Source organism: Magnolia sinica, chromosome 10, assembly GCF_029962835.1.
Source record: "Magnolia sinica isolate HGM2019 chromosome 10, MsV1, whole genome shotgun sequence".
Taxonomy (NCBI): Eukaryota; Viridiplantae; Streptophyta; class Magnoliopsida; order Magnoliales; family Magnoliaceae; genus Magnolia; species Magnolia sinica.
The window spans coordinates 18,350,997-18,360,492 of NC_080582.1; positions in this window are offsets into that span (position 1 = coordinate 18,350,997).

A 9,496-nucleotide genomic window follows, 5' to 3' on the forward strand; every position below is an offset into this window, starting at 1 on the left:
TATAAGCAAGCATACTAATGAGATACACGCAAGAAATCATGCCACTTGCTAAATTTAAAAGGGTGGGTCCAGATCCAGGCAACGTGCAACCATAATAGATTTGGTGCGATCTTATATATTGACATTTGTGACATAGGTGGCGTAACCACTTTCAAATGTATTTTGTGTGTTCTCATCCTTGACAAGAGAATGTGGCCCAATCAAATGTCACCATGTGAGAAGCCACAGCCTCACCTAACCGGCTTCATACACAGTATATAGCTGTACACGAGCTGAACCGAGTCGAGCTTGGCTCAGCTTGACTCGGCTAGCAAGCTATTCCAATTTGAACTTGGCTTGGCTCGAACGTCGAGCCTAATTGGCTAGCTTGGCTCGGCTCGGCTCAGTCGGTAGCTCGAGCTAGGTTGAGCCGAGTTCAAGCTGAGCTTGAGCTTGATCTTTCGAGCCGAATTCGGGTTCTAGTTAAGATTTTAGAATTTTAATATATATAATATGTATAACTTATAATTTATTTAAATATAAATATTTACAAAATATTTATATTAAGTGAATCTGATCCAAGGCGAATTGATTCGAACCAAGTCAAGTTCTGAGTCGAGCTCGGTCTAGCTCAACTTGGCTCAAACTCAATTTTGAGCCGAGTCGAATTGAACTTTCCGAATTGAGTATAGCGAGTTAACCAAGCTAACCCGATTCATGTACAGCTCTAATACACGGTTCTTCACGAGTTCACGAGGTCAGGGCCTCACCTAACCGACTGCGCATACATAGTTGCTAAAAAACAAAAAGGAAAAACTTTAATACTCTGGCAGACCTGGGTAAATAATAAACAGACTCTTAAAGATTACATACATGGCATGTGAGTCAAATGAAACCGTCTGGCCTGTTTGGATGTTTCATGAACGTAACTTGCACTCGTTTGATCATCTAACCATGAAAACAGGTAGACATTTACTGAAGAGTTAAAAATAAAGGAACAAAAATTCCATACCACGTGTGCAATTTTGAAGTGCCTGCGTATCAAGCCTCCACTACCTGAGCACGCATCTCCCCTTTGAGTGCGGATCCGGTGTTTCCTGGAGTCACGAACTCCCTGACTCCAGCGTTTTCATTGGTCCACGTCACTGTAAGTGCCACGTCACTAGTTTTTTTAAATATATTTAAAAAAAATACATTTAATGAGAAGTATAATGGAGACGTTAGACATGGACGTGGATTGGCTAGTCCCCCCACCAGTAGCTCCTGGGCTGGTGCCTTAACATTGGTGCATCAGAGTGGGTCCCATCACGCCCATCGAGGTAAGTGAAATGACATTAACAAACGGCGTTATAGCCCGTTTCACCCAGTATCTGCTCAAGATGGGAAAAAACATCTGAATTCTCTCCTGCCTCTCCCTCTCTCAAATCCTACAAAAACCCAAATTCTCTCCCACTCTCCCTCTCTCAAATCCAACAAAAACTAGCATGTCTCTGTTGCATCTCACGGTGTGCTAACCCCAATGCATGAATTGAAGCTCAAATCCAAAGCCTCTCTCAAGCACACCATAGGAGCCCTCCATTGTTCGACAGAAATCCAAACACTCCACATCAGGTCTGTCTGATTCTCTCTCTCTCTCTCTCTCTCTCTCTCTCTCAATTTTATTTGCAACAGCCTAGGAATTTTGGGGATTTGGAGATTTCTCATTTTCGAATGTAGATTTGGTTATTTTTCAGCTTCGTATGTGGATTTTTAGGATTTGGGGATTTTTCAACTTCGGAAGTAGATTTTAAAATTTGGGGATTTTCCAACCTGAATGTGGAAATTGATTTGGGGAATTTTGCATCTTCTTCTTCTTCTTCTTTTTCTTTTTCTTTTTTTTCTTGTTTTCCTTTTTCTTTTTCAAATTGAATGTTGAGGGCTAGTCAAAGTGGCACTCATTGGCCCTGCCTGAAACCCTCTTTTGTATAGCCTTGTTCCCGAGATGAAATGAAATATTCATTTGTCTGAAAAAAGAAAAGAAAAGAAAAAAAAGAAGCGGCACCTACCTGATGAGTAGTCCGGATTTTGAGGCTTGGGAGCATAATGTTATCATGAAATTCAAGTAGGGAAGGGGTTTAACCATGTGACATGTTGGTGGGAAGGAGAAGGTTGCATTTTTCTTTTTCTTTTTCCACCCCTCCCTCCCACTTCTCCCTCTATAAATAAATGAATAGGTATAAAAATGTTTAGGCTTGCTTGTTCCCACAATGCAATCATTTAGAATTCCCCATATATGTAGGTCACATGGCAAAACTTTTGTCTCAGTCCATGAGACTCAATATAGAGGTCGGTTAGAAATGTTAAAATTCCATATGAGTAGTTCTTTTAGATGGTTAACATCTTTGGTCGTTGAGATTCCTTCAATGTGGTCCATGTATGGGGCGAGGTTTTGGAATCATCTGGATCATCATATGGTGGGCCAGTAAGGAAAGCCTCAGCATTTCTGAAATACGTAAGTTATTTCATTTTTTGTTAGAAGATGGAAACACCAAATGGGCTTTGGATTAGGGATGGCACAAAATCTGAAGTTGATATGTTATAGCTTTAAAAGGTTATAGAGCTTTTGTTTTCATGGGTTGGGTTGAAATCAAATATAAATTATGTTTCTCATAATGTGTAGGAAAGGGGAAAGTGAAGAGGATGGTTTAGGGCATGAGGTTCCTGCACCTACTCCTAATGGTAAAGAAGGAATTGACTTGCCATTGTTTTTTTTTTTTTCAAGAATAGGATTTCACTTCTTTCAATCTCATATATATATATATATATATATATATATATATATATATATATATATATATATATATATATATATGAATAGGAATCTTTCTTTCTTACAGGTTTGCTCATTTGGTGATCACAACCATCGCAAGTTCTTTTTTCTTTTCTTTTCTTTTCTTTTTTTCTTTTTTTTTTCTTTTTACAAGTCTGTTCATCTAGTAGTTGTTATTATATTCATGAGTTTGCCATTTTGCTGTTGCAGGCCATTTAAAAGAGGTACTGGAATGTCGTAACATGATGTAAAATGTGAGAATTCAACCCAGTAAGATGAAGATCTTTTTTTTTTTTTGTCGGAATATATATATAACAAGATGAATGCTTTTTTACTTTGAAGGTTGATTGGTAAAATGGATGGTAATTCATTGAAGAGCCAAGCATTTGATGAACCACGTCGAAGGTTAGATTTTGACACTGAAATAAATGTTCAAAAAGCAAGCCAACAAATAGATGACCAAGAAGCAAGTCAACATGTATTGGTCAATGTAGATGAGAATTTAAATGAAGAGCCAGGACTAGGTATGGAGTTTACTTCTGACGAGAGTGCATTTCAGTTTTACAATCGGTATGCTAAGAATACAAGGTTCAGTGCTCGAAGGGGATGGGTAAAGAAAGCAGATGATGATACCACCATACTTAAGAGAAGATTTTGTTGTTCTAAAGAAGGTAAAAAAATATGGCAAAAAACAAGATGAGCCTCCAAAGTTTAGCCGTCCGATTATAAGAACTAATTGCCTAGCATCCATGATGATTAAGCTTCAGATGAATGGAAAATATAGTGTGACTAGTTTGTTGCAAAGCATAACCACAAAGCTATCGCACCAACAAAGGTACACATGTTTAGGTCACATAGAGGCATGGCAGATGCTAAAAAAGATGAAGCAAACAATGTTGATGGCTGGGGAATAAAACTCAGAGCGGCTATAGAATATTTTAGTAGACGATCTGGAGGTCGAGAGAATCTGGGTTTCCAACCCATTGGCTACAAAAATTACTTGCGGAAAAAGCTAGCGAATGAAAGTGATGGAAAGGGGTGATGCAGGGGACGTTTTACAATACTTTCAAAAAATGCAAGTGGATAATCCATCTTTTTTTTATGCAATAAAAGTGGATGAAGATGATCAGATCACGAATATATTCTGGGCAGATGTGATTTCAATAATGGACTATAATGTTTTTGGAGACGTGGTTTGCTTTAATATCACGTACAAAATAAATAGTTATGGATGACCATTTGCCCCATTTATTGGGGTGAATCATCATAAACAAAATATAATATTTGGTGGGGCTTTGCTATACAATGAAACGATTGAATCTTTCAAGTGGTTGTTAGAAATGTTTTTGAGTGCCGTGTCTGGAAAACAACCAATGATAATCCTTACCAACCAAAATGTTGTAATGGCAAATGCAATAGCCTCAGTGATGCCAGGAACATATCATCGCTTATGTATTTAGCATATCTACCAGAATGCTGCCAAACACCTTAGTCATGTATTTAAAGGTTCAATAAGTTTCGAACATGATTTGAATAGATGCATATATGATTATGAGTATGAGGAAGAGTTTCTAACTGCATGAAATACCATGATTTTGATGTATAATTTAATGGATAACAAGTGGTTACAAAATCTATTTAAGGAAAAAGAAAAATGAGCTTTTAGTTTATGAAAGAAATACATTTTGTGCAGACATGAAAAGCACACAACGGAGTGAAAGCGTTAATAATTTGTTGAAAAATTATCGGAACTCTAAATATGATCTTTTGCATTTCTTCACCCATTATGAATGGGTAGTGGCTAGTCGATGATACAAGGAATCCATGACTGATTTCAAAATGAGGCAAAGTACCCTAGTAAATATGTTTCTCGATGTAAAGATTTTAAATGAAATGACAAAGGTGTACACTCCAGAGGTATTTGAAATATTTCAAGAAGAGTATAAGAAACATCTTAGTTATTTAATTTCTAAATGTGGTGAATTTGGCATGGTTGCAGAGTATCATGTATATAATGATAAAGATGAAAGACGTATTGTTAAATTCGACTCTTTAGATGGTACAATGATGTGTAGTTGCAAGAAATTTGAGTTTGTGAGGATCTTATGTAGTCATGAATTGAAAGTTTTAGATTTTTATAATATAAAAGAAGTTGATCCTGAGTATATTATGAAAAGATGGAGAAGAGATGCAAAAGAAGGTTTTGGTAGAGATCATACCAGGGTACCAACAAAAGGCGAGCATAACATTGTTTCAGATGAGCGGTACAAATATTTGTGTAGCAAGCTTCATAGAATTGTAGCAATGGCTGAGGAACATGATGAGTTGTTCAAATTTGCTGATAATACACAAATGAATTCCACAATGAAATGATGGAACGTATGAAAGGGACGAAGGAACCTCCACTAAGATTGTCTAAATCTGTTGATAAAAACGTAAAGATTGAACACGCACACCATGAGCCGACCAAAAGTGAAGATACTAGATGTGCACACTCTAGATGAAATGAAAACGTTGATACTAAAGGTGCATGCCATGAGACAACTGAAAGCATAGATATAGAAATAACACACCCTGAGCCCATTGAAAAAGAAGTTACTTTTGTTAATAGCCAGAGTTCACAAACTGTAAGTGGGATTAAAGTAAAGCCTCGAGTTGGGGGCAACTGTCGTGTGTATCAAAATCCGCTGGATAAAGTACAAAAGAAAAAATCTCAAACTGAATCCGTTTAGCCACAAGCAAATCAAGAGAGACAAGAAACTGCTCAAACACCAAACATAATGCACCCTACTTCATTTTAACCTTCAAATTATTCAATTCCATCTCCTGAACTGAGTCATCTTAATCAGGTATCAATGAGAACTTATTTACTAAATCTTGTCATGTCACATGTATATGTTTTTTAAATTCTTGATTTTTTTTCCTCCATCAGGGTACACATATTGCTGTCATGAGTTCCTTAGAAGTACCGATAGGATCCCATGTAGGATCCGGTCATCATATGGTGATTGGCTACACTCCTGCCTCTAGTGGGTCCATAAATGCACCATTGGTTCAATTTTGATACCAAGCACCTCATTTTAGCATGTTTCAACAAAATCTCTTCAACATTGGACGATAGGTAAAAGTGCGATTTAATTTTGCATATTTCTAATATTAGAGTAACATTCATAGGAGTTGACATTCATGTAAGTTGTGCTCATTAAAGTTTTCATTATTGTGTTTTTGCTATGCTAAACTTCAATTGGTGCCAGTCTGAGTCATTTTAGGATACCTAAGACTGGCCCTAGTGGATCAATGAGTGGCCCTTTGGTTGCTTGTGGCTACCAACCAAGTACAAACTTGTACAAGCAAATTCCCTTAAGCAACCCGCAATTGGCACATTTATGTGAAGATACATCTATAAAAAGTATTGCATTTTAGCAGTTAAAACTGTCAATCTCTATCATTCATAGTATTGAATGAACTTTTTAATTTTCGATACAGTGAGACATCTTATTCATTGAAATTTGAAATCCCTGTATGCAGTTATCATCAGCACCATGTGATAAGAGTCAACTGTTAAGGTGTGAGGAAACAACCTACGTTTGAATAAATAGATTTTCTTTCCTCAAAGTTGAGTGTATGTTCTAACTCTTCTTACAAAAGCCAAAAGATTGCAACTTGATTGGTGGAATCTTTTTACTTTCTTTTCTCTTAATTGAATGAAAGAAAAAGAAGAAGAAATTTTGTGTTTTGTGTGCAAAAGTTTATGATATTAAGGTAGGAAGGGATTGATGCACCATCCATATCCTTCATGGGAATTTTTGAGCTGGAAAGGATCTGATTTTCACAAGCATGTTTTCTCCACTTATGTGGAATTTTGAGATGGGAAATCAAAAGAGATGTTGATTTCGGCTTCTTTGGTGGGAACTCCCATAATGGTATTCAAATGTTCAAGGCATCCATCTGATGGACTACTGCAAAAAATAAAAATAAAAAAATCAAGGTGGTCCATTTAGAAGGTGAGCTGTGATATAAATAGGTTGGCAAGTTACAAAATTTTAGCTGATTTTAGTGAGCACCCATTTTTCCACCTACTTTGCTTATGCTATCCTTACTAATAACAAAAAGCCACATGAAATTATTGAGTCAGAATTTTGTCAATAAATTTGGAGTCAATTTTGTTGTTGAAATTAGTACCATCTGTGCTCATAATAAGACCTTTGTTGTCAAATTTGTCATAGTTGTCAACAATGTGGGGTCAAAACTTCCATAAGACCTTTGTTGTCAAATTTGTCAACAACGCAAAGTCAAAATTTGTTCCTAAATTTCATCAAAAATGTGAAGTTAAATTTCTACATAACAAAATGTCGATGCTTGTTTTTCAATAAGACCTTCCAATATTTTCCATTTTAGCCATACAATAATCATTCAAAAATCTTATTGATGGATAACGAACAAAGTGTAATATTTTGTTCATGATATATCTAATTGAGAAATCATAGTTTGAATTACTTGTATTCATGTATGTAATGTTTTAGTAAATTCTAACTGCTTGTGTATTATCCATTATACTTTACCAATTTGTAACTACTTTTCTACTCTATTTGCATAGAATGCCTTTTATCTGATGATTTTTTCTTGTTGACAATGTTGCAGGTAAATTCTACATGTCTGAAATTATGGTACAAGATGTGTATGAGAAGATTACATTGCTCTTTAGCACTTTTGGGTTTTTAAGCTGCATGTAGCTTCATAGCAGGAAGCAGTTGTAGCCCTCATGGCTCTCCATATAAGACATGATGTGGTTTTCAACAACAGCCCCTATATGTAGCAGCAGAAGCAACATGTTCTTTTCAAATCAATGTGGCCTTTTACTCCCTGCGGTTGTCCTGTGGCTGATGTTGTGTAAGTTTTGGATAGGAGCTACCCTAGTCGTTTTGTCTTGGGCAATTGTGGGTTTGGTGTGGTCTTATTATGGTGTGCAGCTGGTTTCTACGGATAGTAGTTGGTGGGTGTCATTGAAGATTTAGATCAGCTTTGAGGTGCTAGATTGGTAGCTTGTTATGTAGGTCTGTTTTAATTTTTTTAATTTTTTTAGCCATGCATAGTTTTTTGTTTTGTTTTGTTTTGTTTTTATATCTTTTATTTTATTTTTTGTTTTTTATTTATTTTTATTTATTTATTTATTTTTGTACAAGTGCTCTAAATGATAGGTGTGATTGCTGCCCTTTTTGTTGGCATCCGCCTGAATAGTTGTACAGAGCATTTCCACTCAATAATCTTGGGTGGTGTGCTTCCCACCTTTAGAAAAAGAAGAAGAAAGAATGGGTATATATCAATCTGGGCAGGATTTGGATTTTGAATATGTGATTTAGATGTGGATTGAATATGTAATTGAATGATTAACAGGTTGAATGTGGATTGCATGTGTAACTGAATGTAAATGCAGTTGAATTAGATGCCGAAGCAAATAGATTTGGATTATTGCCCATTTTGTTTCATTGATATGATATTTGGGTTTTGTTGTCTTTAATGAGCCCCATGATGCAAGCATTCTTGAATGTTGTCCATATGCACTAGAGATCTAACCTTTTTAACATATCTCATTTTTTGTTCTTAAAAAAATAAAATTAAATTAATTACAATTCAGTTGCCTTAGCCTTGACAATATGACGAGCACATTGAAATATGTTTATACCTGCTCCTTTGTCTGAGTTTTGGCAAACAATCAAGTCCTTTTTGTTGCTTTAGCCTTGTTAATATGATGAACGCATTGAAATATGTAAGCTTCCTAGATGTTTATTTGAAGGTAAGCAGTATTGTTACACAAGCTATGGGTATGTTCTCTCAATAAAAGGGGCCGAACTGCTCACCATATTTTGCAAGAACATTGGAATGCATTCATTATTCAAGTATGCCCTACATCAACCTTGATAGTCACTGTAAAATATAAAACACTTTTAATATGTTGCACTCTCTTCCTTAAGCTATTATTCTGGGACCATGTTTGAAATTTTCATTGATTTGGAGAATATTTGTGTGTGTGCAATCCACAATAGGCCTAACATATTTGACAGTCTGTATCTTCTATCAGTCCTATTTATTAATGTACATATTTAAACAAGTGATTCCCGAGAATTGAATGACAAATGTCATTCCATCATCTGAAGGTTTGTTTTCTTTGGCTTGTATAGATTTATGTCATATTAACAAAGTTCAACTGGTGTGCTCCTCTACCTTTCCTTGAAAAAAAGGAAGACCAGCAACTAAAGTCTAAAATTGCAAAAACCTTATTCCGAGTCCTTAAGAACTACTCCACAACTAATAAAATCAAGTTTCTTATCATGAGAGATGAACATAAAATCTTCAAACAATTCTCCATATCCATTGAAATTTGATTGACAATCATTCCAGGCATCCAGATTGATATGGGACAAGCTAACCACAAAATATTACAACTTCAGATTTTACCAAAAGGTTGCATTTGCTTGAATTTTACATAAGATAAAATTTTCCATTAACCATAATAAATAAATCTTTTCTCAATCAACAACATAAATAAATTAATTATACTACTGCTAGCAAACCATGGACCTCAAAAGTGCACCCCAAAAACCAATATTTCTAAAGCCAAAATTACATTTATAGATTGTAGTTATGATGACATTGATCCAAGCTATTGGACGGGTTGGAATATATCCACTTGTTTTGGGGCTATATCCT